The sequence below is a fragment of the Balaenoptera ricei genome, chromosome 11 (assembly GCF_028023285.1).
Source record: "Balaenoptera ricei isolate mBalRic1 chromosome 11, mBalRic1.hap2, whole genome shotgun sequence".
Classification (NCBI taxonomy): domain Eukaryota; kingdom Metazoa; phylum Chordata; class Mammalia; order Artiodactyla; family Balaenopteridae; genus Balaenoptera; species Balaenoptera ricei.
The window spans coordinates 55,794,029-55,811,362 of record NC_082649.1 but is presented as its reverse complement, the minus strand read 5'-3'; the positions used below and the strand labels follow the sequence as shown (position 1 = coordinate 55,811,362).

Below are 17,334 nucleotides of genomic sequence, written 5' to 3'. Positions count from 1 at the left end.
GAAAATCTTACATCAGGAACCTTTTCAGAAGATAGAAAGCTTTGAATCTCAACAGTTTAAGGTCACTTCCAAATAGCAAAATTAAAAAATGAGAGAGATTGAAAAGAAGAGATATGATAAGAAAATTAAAAGATAAAGAGAATAGAAATAGAATAATCAGAAGGGAGGAAATTATAAAAGAAATAAGTCTTATTACATTATTAAAGAAATAATGCAAGAAAAATTTCCAGTATTGAAGGATAGGAAACATCAGAAAAAGAAAGAACTGAGATTCCAAGACAAAAAAAAAAAAGCACAAAATACACACACACACACACACACACACACACACCAATGCATATCATAGGGATGTGTCAGAGCAGTGAACATAAAGAGAACCTCCTACAACCTTTTAAAGTTGAAAAGTGAGATCACATGTAATAGAAGAGGATCCGGAATGGCATAGGACTTTTCAACAGCACCACAGGAAACTAAAAAAGAATGAAGCATCACTGTCTAAATTACGATTTTCAACTTAGAATCCTTACTCAGCCAAACTGCTCAACAATGTAAGAGAAAAGAAACTCAAAACAAACAAACAAACAACAACAATCCTTTTTAAAAGAAATTACTGGAGGCTACGGGCTACCAGAAATGAGTGTGCAAGCTTAGAAAGACATGGATGCAAGGTATCCAACAGGATTGTGGTGAAAGGAAACCAGCCTCTCCCGGAAGGAAAGGAAAAAGATGATCTCTGGGGACATGTGATAAGACTCAGAGCTCATCTGAAGAGTCAATGTTGATAGATCTACCGAACATTTGAGAAGAAATCTGTAAGAAAAATGTAGCTAATTCAGTGAATGAAGTAATTAGGTAAATATTAAGTCTAAGAAAAAATGTTAAATTATAAAAAGAAGAAAAAAGAATCACTCAATTGGCAGAAGACATCATTTATATAGAAATAATGAACACTGTCATGGGGAGAATGAGAGGGGAGGAATCAGAGCAAGGATACGTGTAGGCAAAATAAATTCATATGAACCATCACAGGAAGGTGACGAGCTTGAGAAATAAAAAAGCCCAATATAATCCCAGTTTTTAGAAATATGGAGATATAGTGCAGAAAAGAAATCAAGAAGAGTTTACAATGTATTCCACTGTGGAGAAGGATTGAAGAGTGGAGAAAGATTTTGCAAGTTAAGTGGCATTTGATTTTAATTAATAACTACTTGTATAATCTGATAAAGAAAAATAATTGAACTGTTTCATCAGGATTAGGTTTGATTTGTGACTGACCCAGTAATTGGGATCTTGGACAATTAACTTCACTGTGGTTCAATGCTCTTATCTATGAAATGGAGATGAAAATAACACCCGCCTCAAAGAGCTGTGATGGAGGTTGTCTATGAAAATACGTAAAAAGCATAGCAAGAGGCCTGGCATTCTGTAAATGCTCAAACAAACAAAAACTTATCAGCGTTTTACCCCCCCGCCCCTTCCTCCTCTTCCTTCTTTTTTACTTGAACTAAGAGCTTTAATTGAACAACACAAGGTTAATCAGGCTTACAGGTGCGTAGCCCTGGACCTTACCTCAGTCTATCCCTCAGAAGCTGTTTGGAAAATAACTATTTTCATCCTGGAAGCTTCCCTGTGTACTGGGTCTACTTAATGCAATAAAAAGAAACAGTGACAGAGTAAGAGACTGAAAGAAAACATTAAGACACCAAATATCTTCTACAGGTTATAAATTATCTCATAAGGAAAGTAATTTTCCAAAGGTCGGTGCTGCAACATATATTCTGTCAACAAATTCCACAATGCAAAAGTTACATTAAATGCTACAGTAGCTATTTCTTCAAAGAAATACACAAAAATGACTAAACAGACTAAAGAGACCACTTAACATTTAATAACGCTGTTTTTGAGTATCGAGGCCACAATAGTATATGGGCTCACTGCCCTTGTTCCAAAGTGCATGGGTGCTTCTTAGTGCAGGAAGGAATGAAATGGAAGATTCCAAGGAAATGTTTTAGACTGTTATAATGAGAGAAGTTAAGAACATGTTTATGCTGCCCACACTCTAGTCTCTTTGTATATATTTAGGCTCAGCTTAAGCAGTGTCAGCCTCCTAACGCTGCCTGGCAAAGACCCACTCCAACCCCTGAAGGAGGCCCAGGGGAAGGCTTCTCACTGTCATAGGATGCCTGATCAGGATCCTATTTTACACAGAATGACAGCATGAGACGAGCACAGGTCCCCGGAGAACGGTGCTATGTTTATCTCTACCACAAACACAGCACCTCTTCTTTGCAGCTCACACAACACATCATTTGTGATTTCTCTTCTCTTCCAACCCACTGATGTTAACCCTGATATGGGAGGCAAAGGTCTGAAGTTAATGGTTCTATATAACCCCCGATCCCTAAATGCTGCCAAGTGAAAGCTAATGCTTGATGACAAAACTGATTCTTTGTCCACTGCTGCTTCCATGTGCCATGTCTAGGGCCTCTCTTTAACGTGCCCTTGTGCTAATAAAAATTCCTGCTTGATGTCGGAAGAAACTGCTGCTGTCACCGTACCAGCCTAGAGAGAGCTTCTTCTGAAACTCATAAAGCATTCAAAACTAACTTCTTTTTGAAGCTTTGGAAAGTTCCAGAAACTTTCTTTGGAATACACGTCCACAGTCCCCTGAATCTCCTGACTTCCTCTGTGAAGTCTGTAGCACCATCATCCCACAGGGAAGGAAGGTACTTGGCTTATTTTTAGCCTTGTTCAAAGCAGAAAGTTTTAGGACCCTGGAGAGAGGCTCAAGTTTCCAGGAGCAGTTAGTCTGTTTTGCAGAATTATTCAGAATATGATTCAAAGCAGTGGCCAAAAGTGGAAGTCATTTTCAAAACAACAACAAAGCTCTCTCTCCACACAAATTGTGGTATGTATGCACAAATGCATATGCCATGTTATAGATATTCTACTGTGCATACTGTCTAATGTTTGTCACTTCTTGAGCACCTACTGTGTACCAGGCTCCTTGCTCTAATCCTCATGACAACCCAGTAAGGTTGTTGCATTATTAACACTCCTGTTTTCTGAGACAGGCTGGTATGCTTAAGGCCATGAGGCTTATATATGGCAGCACATATTCAAACTGAGGGAGGCCTGGATTACAAACATCTTTTCATTCTGATGCTTTGACATCTTGGAGCCTTGCTGACCTGGAGAAACTGCCTTCCCAGGACTAGACAATTTCCAGAGCTAGTAAAGGACTGGCCTACAAGTGGCTTACCAACCCTGATGCTTCCCCGTGTGACCCCTGCATAGCGTGGCATGCCCCCTCCTCTTGGGAACTGTGAGTAACAAACCGTCTTTTCAATGGCAATCATCTTCCGATCTGTTGGCCTCACCATTCTGAAATAATAATAAAACCTACATTTAAAAACAAACCCTGATTCCAAAGTTCAGTATTTGCTCATGTCACTGGTTTTTCTACAGGATTATTATGTGCTAAGCGCTCTACCCATCAGGGCCTGGACTAGAGTGAGGCAAGCAAGGCACCTAGGGGACCAAACGTCAGGAGGCATCACACTCAGGTCCACACAAGTGCTGGCCCTGCATGACACGACACGACATGACACAACCCTGAGAGGGAATGACTTGTCTTCCTTTAGTCTCAGCCCTGATGCCCATGTCCTAGGGTGACAGAGATGAAAGAGCCAGATTTTGCCCTCCATCTTCTGAAGGAGACAAGCAAGGAAACTAACAATTATAAAACAGTGTACTGGCTACTGTGCTAGGGATTTGCACTGGCGCTGTGGGAACCCCAAGGAGGGACTCCTGACCCATAGGTGGGTGGGAGGGAACAGCACACTAAGGTAGGGTTCTTAGCAAAGGAGCCCCTTGAATGGCAACTCCAGGCATGGCTCCCGACACCGTTAAAGCTGGGGGTGCAGAAGTGCTAACATACATGTAAAGAAAGGGTTCTTTACTAGCAGTCGAATTTTTATTTCCAAAATCCATAAGAAAATTTAATTAAATTACCTCCCATCTCCCTCTGTGATCTTTCAAACTTTTTAAAAGGTTAATTCCTTTACACAGTAATATTTCATTTTGACTTTGAAGGATATCAAAACTGTCCTGGTTTGGATGATAAATTAAATGATTTTCCCATCTATGAATGATTTCAAGAACACCGAAGAACAGAATAGCATAGCATAGCATAGCATAGAATACTTCTATTAGAATTTCTGAAAGACTTAGGTGTCATTTCGTCAACCCTCTCAACTGGCAAATGTGGATATTAAGGTCCCGGGAGCTTAAATAATTGATATACCATCTTTAGTTGAAGAGTTTAGAATTTAATGAAGATTTCTTGACTGCAAATTGTCCCATGCTTGAAAACCTTCCCATAAAACCTCTGAACTATTTGTGTTCTTTCAAGTCCATGGACACCTTACCACAACTTCACCGATGTTAAAGACAAAGATGAAATACCCATACTCAGTAGCCAACAGCTAATTTTAAATCATGATTAAGATCAGAAGCAGATTCAACAGTAAAAGAAAAAAAAGTCTCCCTATTTCTTATATTAAGATGAGAAAATGTTCATGTATAAAAACCATTTGTTATCCTTTTCTTTCTTTTCCCATCTTCTCCTCCTTCCCTCTTTGTATCTAAATTTTTTAAGAAGCCACCCAATCTCTTTCTGATATTTCCCTTTAACCAGCAGAGACCTATAGGATCTATTTGTCATGGGTCCACGACTTAAGTGTTGAATTACTCTGTTGAAGTCCTAACCAGCTGGAAACGTCTCTCGCCTGATTTTGAAGATGGACACCACAAGCTTTCAACACATCAACAATCAGCATTGAATTTCTCCCAGCCGCAACTCAGAGGACACCTCAGGTGGCATGAAAGAAATTAGACTGTCAGATTGCTGTCTGCCTGGGTCAAGCTGACCTCCAAATGGTCAAATCACTAAAGACAGAATGCCAAAAGTTAAGCAAACACAGAGCACTGGAAACTATAATAAATAGATTGAGAGTTAACACAAAGCCTGAGATCGAGAGTTAATGTGAAATTTGTGGCTGGCTGTCTTCACATCACTCCGTTATCAGGGTAATTCTCAGCAGCACCACACACCTGTCAAGTATGTGTGAGTTCTGGTCCTGTACTATTTCTTAGTGAACCAAGGAAACCTCTACACTGGCCAGAAGATGTAATTGAAGTGGAGGAAAAAATGTAAGTGCTGGGTTTTGAGGTGGGAGATAATCTGGGGAAGGGACAACAGTGATTACACAAATTCATAAATTATGTTATGTGGACCAAGATGCACGCGAACTTCTCCTGTGGATGGTGTGATCCAAGTTCAAACACTCATGCTAAGAGGGGCTGGAGGAAAACAAATCAAGAGGGATAATCAGAGGGCTGGATCATAAAGCAAGGGAATATGATCTCTATCCACCCTTAGCAGCTAGGTCTGTGAGCAACAAACATACATTCATGCTAAGTAGTTGTTTGGACTGAATGTTTGTGTCCCCCACAAAATTCACATACTGAAACCCTAAATCCCAATGTGATGCTATTTGGAAATGGAGCCTTTGGGAGGTAACTGGGTTGAGGGTGTAGCAAGAAGGCAGCCACCTGCAAGCCAGGAAGAGAGCCCTTACCAGAAATGGAATCATCTAGCACCTTGACCTTGGACTTCCAAGCCTCCAGAACTGCAAGAAAATAAATTTCCATTGTGTAAGTCACCCCATATGTGATATTTTGCTATGGCAGCCTGAGCAGACTAATACAGATTTTGGTATCAAGAAGTGGATACTGCTGTAACAAATAGCTAAAAGTGTGGAAGTGACTTAGAAACTGGTAATGGGTAGAGGCTGGCAGTGTTTTGAGGTCTGTGCTAGAAATATGGAAGCCAAAGGCAATTCTGGTGAAAGCTTGTTTGGAAATGGGGAACATGTTATTGGAAACTGGAAGAAAGGAGATCCTTGTTATAAGGTAGTAAAGGACGTGGCTAAAATGTGTTCTAGTGTTTTGTGGAAGAGAGAATTTGTGAGTGATGAAATCAGATACTTAGCAGAGGAGTTTTCTAAGCAAAGTATTGAAGGTGTGGCCTGGGTCTCCCTTACTGCTTATAGTAAAATGCAAAAGAAGTGGGATGAAGATAGAATAGTTAAGCGAAAATGAACCAGAACATGCAGATATTGCAAAATTATTAGTTTATCCATACTGCAAAAAAATGAGAAAGTTTGTTCTGAAGAGAACACTAAGAGGATGACTGAACAACCGTTTGAAAAAGAGATCATGGGTACCATCCATGAACTTAAGCCGCCATCTCAGCAGAAGCCAGGAATAGAGATGGGATTATACAAGTGAAACACTACCATCTGGTAATAAAGGGGACAGAAAAAAACAAGAAATTGTCAAAATTCTTTGATCTTACAGGACTGAACCATACAGCTGCTCAGCTGTGAATGTGCACCATGCTTTGAGAAAAGAAAAGACTGATCCTGAAGGGGATTCAGAGATGACCAGGACTGCCTCCACTGTACTGGGTGCTGTCCAGAGCCTTGGGGACAGGGCTGCTCCATCCTTGGGAGCTTACTGCCACCTGGCAGAGCCTTGAGGAATGGACTATCAACCCCAGGGGGTCTGAAGATGGGACCATGGGTCTAGAAGATGGAACTGCCACCCCAGCGGGTCAGAGCATTGAACCAAAGAGGATTATTCTCGAGCCTTAAGATGAGGTGGAATCTGCCTTGCTAGGTTTTGGATCTTCTTGGGACCTGTCACCCTTTACTTCTTTATTATTTCTCCTGTGGGATGGGAATGTCTAACCTATTCCTGTACCATTATTGTATTTTGGAAGTGCATAACTTGTCTTGTTTGACAGATTCACAGCTGGAGGGGAATTCTGCCTCAGGATGAATTATACCTTCAGTCTCACTTATGTCTAACTTAGATTATATTTAGATGAGATTTTGGACTTCAGACTTTAGAGTTGATGCTGGAAAGAGTGAAAACTTTGGGGACTGTTGAGATGGAATGAATGTATTTTGTGTGAGAGAAAGACATAAATTTGGAGAAGGGGGCTAGGGGTGGAATGTTTTGGACTAAATGTTTGTTTTCCCCCACAGATTCATATATTGAAGCCTAATCTCCAGTGTGATGGTATTTGGATATGCGGCCTTTGGGTGGAAACTAGGGTTTAATTAGTCATGAGGGTGGGGCCCTTATGATGTCATTAGTGGCCTTATAAGAAGGGGAAGAGAGAGAGCTATTTCTGTCCCCCTCCATGTGCCTGCACAGAGGAAAGACCATGTGAGGACATAGCGAGAAGGCAACCATATGCAAGCCAGGAAGAGAGCTAAACCAGAAATCAATTAGTTGACATCTTGATCTTGGACTTTCCAGCCTCCAGAACTGTAAAAGAATTAAAATCTGTTGTTTAAGGCACCCAGTCTGTTGTATTTTGTCATGACAGCCTGAGAAGACTAAGACAGTAAGCATGACTTTTTGTGAACTCAGTTTTGAAGTAAGTAGGACACCCATGGTAATTCTTGGCATTCTGCAAGGGCAATGAGGCCAAAATGGAAGCAAGGGGGTTTCTGGAAGGAAGATCCACACTTGATAGAAAGGATCTACAGAAACTGGATGAGGGAGGGGAGACCTTCAAGACGGCAGAGGAGTAAGACGTGGAGATCACCTTCCTCACCACAAATACATCAGAAATACACGTACATGTGGAATAACTCCTACAGAACACCTACTGAACGCTGGGAGAAGACCTCAGACTTCCCAAAAGGCAAGAAACTCCCCACATAAATGGGTAGGGTAAAAGAAAAACAAAAAACAGAGACAAAAGAATAGGGATGGGACCTGCACCGCTGGGAGGGAGCTGTGAAGGAGGAAAAGTTTCCACACACTAGGAAGCCCCTTCACTGACGGAGACAGGGGGTGGTGGTGCTGGGGGGAAGCTTCAGAGACACAGAGGAGAGCACAGCAACAGAGGTGCAGAGAGCAAGGCTGAGAGATTCCCGCACAGAGGACTGGAGCCGACCAGCACTCACCAGCCTGAGAGGCTTGTCTGCTCACCCAAGGGGCAGGTGGGGGCTGGGAGCTGAGACTCCAGCTTTCAGAGGTCAGACACCAGGGAGAGGACAGGGGTTGGCTGTGTGAACACAGCCTGAAGGGGGGGATAGTGTGCCACAGCTAGCTGGGAGGGAGTCCGGGAAAAAGTCTGGAACTGCCTAAGAGGCAAGAGACAGTTGTTTCCGGGTGCATGAGGAGAGGGGATTCAGAGCACTGCCTAAACGAGCTCCAGAGACAGGCATGAGCCTCAGGTGTCAGTGCAGACACCAGAGACGGACGTGAAATACTAAGGCTGCTGCTGCAGCCACCAAGAAGCCTGTGTGCAAGCACAGGTCACTCTCCACACCTCCCCTCCCGGGAGTCAGTACAGCCTGCCACTGCCAGGGTCCCATGATCCAGGGACAACTTCCCCGGGAGAACACATGGCACACCTCAGGCTGGTGCAACGTCACGCTGGCCTCTGCCGCCACAGACTCGCCCCGTATTCGGTACCTCTCCTTCCCCCGGGCCTAAGTGAGCCAGAGCCCCCTAATCAGCTGCTACATTAACCCCGTCCTGTCTGAGCGAAGAACAGATGCCCTCAGGTGACCTACACGCAGTGGCGGGGCCAAATCCAAAGCTGAACCCCAGGAGCTGTGCGAACAAAGAAGAGAAAGGGAAGTTTCTCCCAGTAGCCTCAGGAGCAGCGGATTATACGTCCACAATCAACTTGATGTACTCTGCATCTCTGGAATACCTGAATAGACAACGAATCATCCCAAAATTGAGGCGGTGGAATTTGTGTGATTTCCTCTGTATAGCTTTGCTTTGACCATTTGTCCTAGGGTTCTGTCTGCCCTTTTTTTTTTTTTTTTAGTACAGTTTTTAGTGCTTGTTATCATTGGTGGATTTGTTTTTTCGTTTGGTTGCTCTCTTCTTTCATTCTTTCTTTTTTTTATTACATTTTAATATTTATAATTTTTAATAATTTTTTATTTTTTAATAACTTTATTTTCCTTCTTTCTTTCTCTCTTTCTTTTTCTCTTTCTCTCTTTCTTTCTCTCTCTCTCTTTCTTTCTCCCTTTTCTTCAGAGCCATGTGGCTGACAGGGTCTGGGTGCTCCGGCCAGATGTCAGGCCTGTGCCTCTGAGGTGGGAGAGCCGAGTTCAGGACATTGGTCCACCAGAGACCTCCTGGCTCCAAGTAATATCAAATAGTGAAAGCTCTCCCAGAGATCTCCATCTCAACGCTAAGACCGAGCTCCACTCAAAGACCAGCAAGCTACAGTGCTGGACACCCTATGCCAAACAACTAGCAAGACAGGAATACAACCCCTCTCTAAATCAGAGATGCTGCCTAAAATCATAATAAGGTCACAGACACCCCAAAATAAACCACCGGACACGGTCCTGCCCACTAGAAAGACAAGATCCAGCCTCATCCACCAGAACACAGGCACTAGTTCCCTCCACCAGGATGCCTACACAACCCACTAAACGAACCTTAGCCACTGGGGGCAGACACCAAAAACAACGGGAACTACAAACCCACAGCCTGCAAAAAGGAAACCCCAAACACAGTAAGTTAAGCAAACTGAGAAGACAGAGAAACACATAGCAGATAAAAGAGCAAGGTAAAAACCCACGAGACCAAACAAATGAAGAGGAAATAGGCAGTCTATCTGAAAAACAATTCAGGGGTGATCCAAAATCTTGGAAATAGAATGGAGAAAATACAAGAAATGTTTAACAAGGACCTAGAAGAACTAAAGAGCAAACAAACAATGATGAACAACACAATAAATATTAAAAATTCTCTACGAGGAATCAATAGCAGAATAACTGAGGCAGAAGAACAGATAAGTGACCTGGAAGATAAAATAGTGGAAATAACTACCGCAGAGCAGCATAAAGAAAAAAGAATGAAACCAATTGAGGACAGTCTCAGAGACCACTGGGACAACATTAAATGCACCAACATTCGAATTATAGGGGTTTCAGAAGAAGAAGAAGAGAAAAAGAAAGGGACTGAGAAAATATTTGAAGAGATTATAGTTGAAAACTTCCCTAATATGGGAAAGGAAATAGTCAATCAAGTCCAGGAAGTGCAGAGAGTCCCATACAGGATAAATTCAAGGAGAAACATGCCAAGACATATATGCCAAGACACATATTGATCAAATTATCAAAAATTAAATACAAAGATAAAATATTAAAAGCAGCAAGGGAAAAACAACAAATAACATACAAGGGAATCCCTGTAAGGTTAACAGCTGATCTTTCGGCAGAAACTCTGCAAGCCAGAAGGGAGTAGCAGGACATATTTAAAGTGATGAAAGGGAAAAACCTACAACCAACAGTACTCTATCAAGCAAGTATCTCATTCAGATTCGATGGAGAAATTAAATCCTTTACAGACAAGCAAAACCTAAGAGAATTCAGCACCACCAAACCAGCCTTACAACAAATCCTAAAGGCACTTTTCTAGGCAGGAAACACAAGAGAAGGAAGCGACCTACAATAACAAACCCAAAACAATTAAGAAAATGGTAAAAGGAACACACATATCGATAGCTACCTTAAATGTAAATGGATTAAATGCTCCAACCAAAAGACACAGAAAAGCTGAATGGATACAAAAACAAGACCCGTATATATGCTGTCTATAAGAGACCCACTTCAGACCTAGGGACACATACAGACTGAAAGTGAGGGAATGGAAAAGACACTCCATGCAAATGGAAATGAAAAGAAAGCTGGAGTAGCAATTTTCATATCAGACAAAATAGACTTTAAAATAAAGACTATTACAAGAGACAAAGAAGGACACTACATAATGATCAAGGGATCAATCCAACAAGAAGATAAAACAAGTGTAAATATTTATGCATCCAAGATAGGAGCACCTAAGTACATAAGGCAAATGCTAACAGCCATAAAAGAGGAAATCGACAGTAACACAATCATAGTAGGGGACTTTACCATCCCACTTTCACCAATGGACAGATCATCCAAAATGAAAATAAATAAGGAAACACAAGCTTTAAATGATACATTAAATAAGATGGACTTAATTGATATTTACAGGACATTCCATCCAAAAACAGCAGAATACACTTTCTTCTCAAGTGCTCATGGAACATTCTCCAGGAGAGATCATATCTTGGGTCACAAATCAAGCCTTGGTAAATTTAAGAAAATTGAAATCGTATCAAGTATCTTTTCCAACCACTATGCTATGAGAGTAGTTATCAATTACAGGAAAAAAAATCTGTAAAATATACAAACACATGGAGGCTAAATAATACACTACTAAATAACCAAGAGATCACTGAGGAAATCAAAGAGGAAATCAAAAAATACCTAGACACAAATGACAAGGAAAACACAACGACCCAAAGCCTATGGGATGCAGCAAAAGCAGTTCTAAGAGGGATATTTATAGCACTACAATCCTACCTCAAGAAACAAGAAACATCTCAAATAAACAACTAACCTTACACCTAAAGCAATTAGAGAAAGAAGAACCAAAAAACCCCAACTTAGCAGAAGGAAAGAAATCATAAAGATCAGATCAGAAATAAATAAAAAAGAAATGAAGGAAACAATAGCAAAGATCAATACAACTAAAAGCTGGTTCTTTGAGAAAATAAACAAAATTGATACACCATTAGCCAGACTCATCAAGAAAAAAAGGGAGAAGACTCAAATCAACAGAATTAGAAATGAAAAAGGAAAAGTAACAACTGGTACTGCAGAAATACAAAGGATCATGAGAGATTACTACAAGCAACTACAGGCCGATAAAATGGACAAACTGGAAGAAATGGACAAATTCTTAGAAAAGCACAACCTTCCGAGACTGAACCAAGAGAAAACAGAAAATATAAACAGACCAATCACAAGCACTGAAATTGAGACTGTGATTAAAAATCTTCCAAGAAACAAAGCCCAGGACAAGATGGCTTCACAGGCGAATTCTGTCAAACATTTAGAGAAGAGCTAACTCCCATCCTTCTTAAACTCTTCCAAAAAATTACAGAGGAGGGAACACTTCCAAACTCATTCTACGAGGCCACCATCACCCTGATACCAAAACCAAAGATGTCACAAAAAAAGAAAATTACAGACCAATATCACTGATGAACAGAGATGCAAAAATCCTCAACAAAATACTAGCAAACAGAATCCAACAGCACATTAAAAGGATCATACACCATGATCAAGTGGGGTTTATCCCAGGAATGCAAGTATTCTTCAATATACTCAAATCAATCAACGTGACACACCATATTAACAAACTGAATGAGAAAAACCATATGATCATCTCAGTAGATGCAGAAAAAGCTTTCTACAAAATTCAACACCCATTTATGATAAAAACCCTCCAGAACGTAGGCACAGAGGGAACTTACCTGAACATAATAAAGGCCATATATGACAAACCCACAGCGAACATCATTCTCAATGGTGAAAACCTGAAACCATTTCCTCTAAGATCAGGAACAAGACTTGGCTGTCCACTCTCACCACTGTGTTATTCAACATAGTTTTGGAAGTATTAGCCGCAGCAATCAGAGAAGAAAAAGAAATAAAAGGAATCCAAATTGGAAGAGAAGTAAAGCTGTCACTGTTTGCAGATGACATGATACTATACCTAGAGAATCCTAAAAATGCCACCAGAAAACTACTAGAGCTAATCAATGAATTTGGTAAAGTAGCAGGATACAAAATTAATGCACAGAAATCTCTTGCACTCCTATACACTAATGATGAAAAAGCTGAAAGAGAAATTAAGGAAACACTCCCATTCACCATTGCAACAAAAAGAATAAAATACCTAGGAATAAACCTACCTAAGGAGACAAAAACCTCTACGCAGAAAACTACAAGATACTGATGCAAGAAATTAAAGTTGATACAAAGAGATGGAGAGATATACCATGTTCTTGCAGTGGAAGAATCAACATTATGAAAATGACTATACTACTCAAAGCAGTCTACATATTCAATGTAATCCCTATCAAACTACCAATGGCATTTTTCACAGAACTAGAACAAAAAATTTCACAATTTGTATGAAAACACAAGAGACCCCGAATAGCCAAAGCAATCTTGAGAAAGAAAAATGGAGCTGGAGGAATCAGGCTCCCTGACTTCAGACTATACTACAAAGCTACAGTAATCAAGACAGTATGGTACTGGCACAAAGACAGAAATACAGATCAATGGAACAGGATAAAAAGCTCAGAGATAAACCCACGCACATAAGGTCACCTTATTTTTGATAAAGGAGACAAGAATATACAATGGAGAAAAGACAGCATCTTCAATAAGTGGTGCTGGGAAAACTGGACAGCTACATGTAAAAGAATGAAAGTAGAACGCTCCCTAACACCATACACAAAAATAAACTCAAAATGGATTAAAGACCTAAATGTAAGGCCAGACACTATAAAACTCTTAGAGGAAAACATAGGCAGAACACTCTATGACATAAATCACAGCAAGATCCTTTTTGACACACCTCCTAGAGAAATGGAAGTAAAAAAAAAATTAACAAATGGGACCTAATTAAACTTAAAAGCTTTTGCAAAGCAAAGGAAAACTTAAACAAGACTAAAAGACAACCCTCAGAATGGGAGAAAATATTTGCAAATGAAGCAACTGACAAAGGATTAATCTCCAAAATTTACAAGCGGCTCATGCAGCTCCATATCAAAAAAAAAAACAACCCAATCCAAAAATGGGCAGAAGACCTAAATAGACATTTCTCCAAAAAAGATATACAGATTGCCAACAAACACGTGAAAGAATGCTCAGCATCACTAATCATTAGAGAAATGCAAATCAAAACTACAATGAGGTATTACCTCACACTGGTCAGAATGGCCATCATCAAAAAATTTACAAGCAATAAATGCTGGAGAGGGTGTGGAGAAATGGGAACCCTCTTGCACTCTTGGTGGGAATGTAAATTGATGCAGCCACTATGGAGAACAGTATGGAGCTTCCTTTAAAAACTAAAAATAGAACTACCATATGACCCAGCAATCCCACTACTAGGCATATACCCTGAGAAAACCATAATTCAAAAAGAGACATGTACCACAATGTTCACTGCAGCACTACTTACAATAGCCAGGACATGGAAGCAACCTGTGTCCATCGACAGATGAATGGATAAAAGAAGATGTGGCACATGTATACAATGGAATATTATTCAGCCATAAAACGAAACGAATTTGAGTTATTTGTATTAAGGTGGATGGACCTAGAATCTGTCATACAGAGTGAAATAAGTCAGAAAGAGAAAAACAAATACCGTATGCTAACACATATATATGGAATCTAAAAAAAAAAAAAAGTTTCTGAAGAACCTAGGGGCAGGACAGGAATAAAGACGCAGACATAGAGAATAGATTTGAGCACACGGAGAGGGGGAAGGGTAAGCTGGGACGAAGTGAGACAGAGTAGCATGGACGTATATACACTACCAAATGTAAAACTGATAGCTAGTGGGAAGCAGCCGCATAGCATAGGGAAATTAGCTCATTGCTTTGTGACCACCTAGAGGGGCGGGATAGGGAGGGTGGGAGGGAGACGTAAGAGGGAAGATATATGGGGATATATGTATATGTATCTCTTTGTTATAAAGCAGAAGCTAACACATCATTTTAAAGCAATTATACTCCAATAAAGATGTAAAAAAAAAAAAAAAAGAAAGAAACTGGATGAGGTCAAGCAGGTCTAGATCCTGTATAGGGCTAGCTTACAGTTTCCTTGGGAATTTTTGGCAAAAATCTGGGGTTGGAGCCTAAGAAGTATGTCTATTGGGTTAGTGAGACGGGCAGTGCACAGTCAAAGTAGGAAGGAGGATGAAATCCTTGAGATGAATGTTCCTCTTTCTAGGCCTGTCAGGCATAGAAAACCCTTGGACTAGTCTGTGTCCAGAATTCATTTATACTACGGAATGAGAGCAACTAACATTGCTTTTATTTTCTTTGCCCTGATAATGCCTAGATGGAGAGAATCCTGCACCATCTTAGACCACAGAGGTACAATGACTTTTCAGGAGGTTTACAGTATGGATCATATTCAAGAATGTGAAATGACTCAAAATGAAATTTTAGGAAATGAGACTTGAAAATAGAAATGCCAGGGGCTTCCCTGGTGGTGCAGCGGTTGAGAGTCCGCCTGCCAATGCAGGGGACACGGGTTCGAGCCCTGGTCTGGGAAGATCCCACATGCCGCGGAGCAACTGGGCCCGTGAGCCATAGCTACTGAGCCTGCGCGTCTGGAGCCTGTGCTCCACAAAAAGAGAGGCCGCGATAGTGAGAGGCCCGCGCACCGCGATGAAGAGTGGCCCCCGCTCGCTGCAACTAGAGAAAGCCCTCGCACAGAAACTAAGACCCAACACAGCCAAAAATAAATAAATAAATTTATTTTTTAAAAAAAGGAAATATTAATGCTAAAGTTAAGTACGAGGATCATATAGGAATAAATTCATCATGACACCTAGAGTCTTATCAGACCATGGTCAGAAGGTCAGGGGTTATTGCCCAGGGGAACACACTATGGTACACCCCATTTGTTCCCCACTTACCTCTTCTCAGGTGTAAACTTGGAGAGTGAGCTCCTGCAGAGGAGGGATGGATTGAGCAGTCTGACGGTGCTGGGCAAGGCGTTCCTACACGCCCGCTGGCTGGCTGGGGTCTAGTCTTCCATTTGGTCTAACCAGTCTGCTCCCCCGCCCATGAACTGTATCGTTTGCCCAGATGTCCATGCCTTGTTAGGTTCTGTGGACTCACCACACTCTGGCCCCTCAGTCTGTGTACAACAGCTCTGCAGAAGGTCAGCTGCTTATCCTCAGCTCTTATCTACAGCCAGGTGTCCACAATTCTCAACACCCAGCTCAAAAGTGGATTTTAACGGGCAAGATGGCGGCGCCCGTGCGGAGGCGCACAGCTTGCTCGGCCTGGTGACCACCCTGGGCCTGGACCCCAGGAGTCCGGCGGCCAGACCTGGATGACCCGCTGACCCTTCGCTGGCAGCTGGGGCCGCGCTACGCGGCTCTGCAGTTCACGCGGACTGGCGCCGCCTCCAGGGTGGCTTTCTTGCGGCCACTGCGGAAACAGCTGCAGACGCCACAGGCTGAGAGGCGCGAATGGTACCCGAGCCTGGGGGCCAAGCGGGAGTCCCTGCGGGTGCAGCAGCGTCAATCGGGGAGCAGTTCATGGAAGAGCGCATGGCCAAGATGCCCCAGAGGAGTGAGAATCGCCGGCGGCGGCAGCAGGACCGGACGGAGAAGGAGGAGCTCCAAGCTGAGGCCCAGGAGCGCCTGGGGTACCACGTGGACCCGAGCAATGCCCGCCTCCGGAAGCTGCTGCAGGACCGGGAGAAGCAGCATCGCAAGCGCCTCGAGGAGGAGAAACATAGGCACGAGCTACCGCAGTCGCCGCTGCGGCAGCCCAGGACCCAGCAGGCTCTGCAACACCCAGCTCCCGAGCTGAGTTCTCGCCCAAAAAAACCTGCTGTTTGATGGCCCCAAACCCCTCCCCCCACCCCGCCAATAAAAAAAGGGCTCTAATTGCCACAACCTGGGCATCTCTGCCTCCTTTCCCGTAACTCTCATAAGTGAGTGCCTTCTTGTTCTACCCCCATTCAGTATCAGCATGTGTGTCAAAAAGACAGGCTGGGAACACTTTTTCCTGGGATATTCTAATAGGCAAGATCACATCTGCCTTTATATTTGCTGTTCTTTGACTGGAGTGTGTTAAGAGCTGCGTTTGAATTTGTGTGATATTCAGCCTGATTCATCTTATTCTGACTGCACTGAATAATTGTTTAGAAGATCTAACTTACTGCAGCCAGAGACTGAGACTGCCAGACAAAAATCACTGGCTTTATATATTAGACAAATACAAATGATTCTGTGGGTAAATATTTTTGTACGTCTGGCTACATGCATGAGGAAAAGCAGTGATCTACTTAATTGTGCCTTCAGTGCAGTGTTATGCATTAAAGACCCCTGCACTGAGTGCAGTGTTGTTTCCGAGCATCCCTCCATTAAAAAAAAAAAATCTGATAAATATATTTTCTGCCCTACTTTCAAACCCATGAAGCTCATAGAAATAGCTTTTATTTATTTAAGAAATAAAAAGCATGAACATAGCCCAAAATAATAAAATGCAGAGAAGTGTTAACTCACTGTGTCTATGCATCCCTCCCTACTCATTGCCCCATCCGCAGAGACAGCTTTCACCTCTTCCGCTCAGAGATGTTG

At 42.0% G+C, this 17,334-nt stretch overlaps 1 pseudogene; it reads left to right on the top strand.

The window, feature by feature from the left end:
* Nucleotides 1–15,988: 15,988 nt before the first annotated feature.
* LOC132375314 (large ribosomal subunit protein mL64-like) lies at nucleotides 15,989–16,676 on the top strand (annotated as a pseudogene).
* The last annotated feature ends 658 nt before the right edge of the window (nucleotides 16,677–17,334 follow it).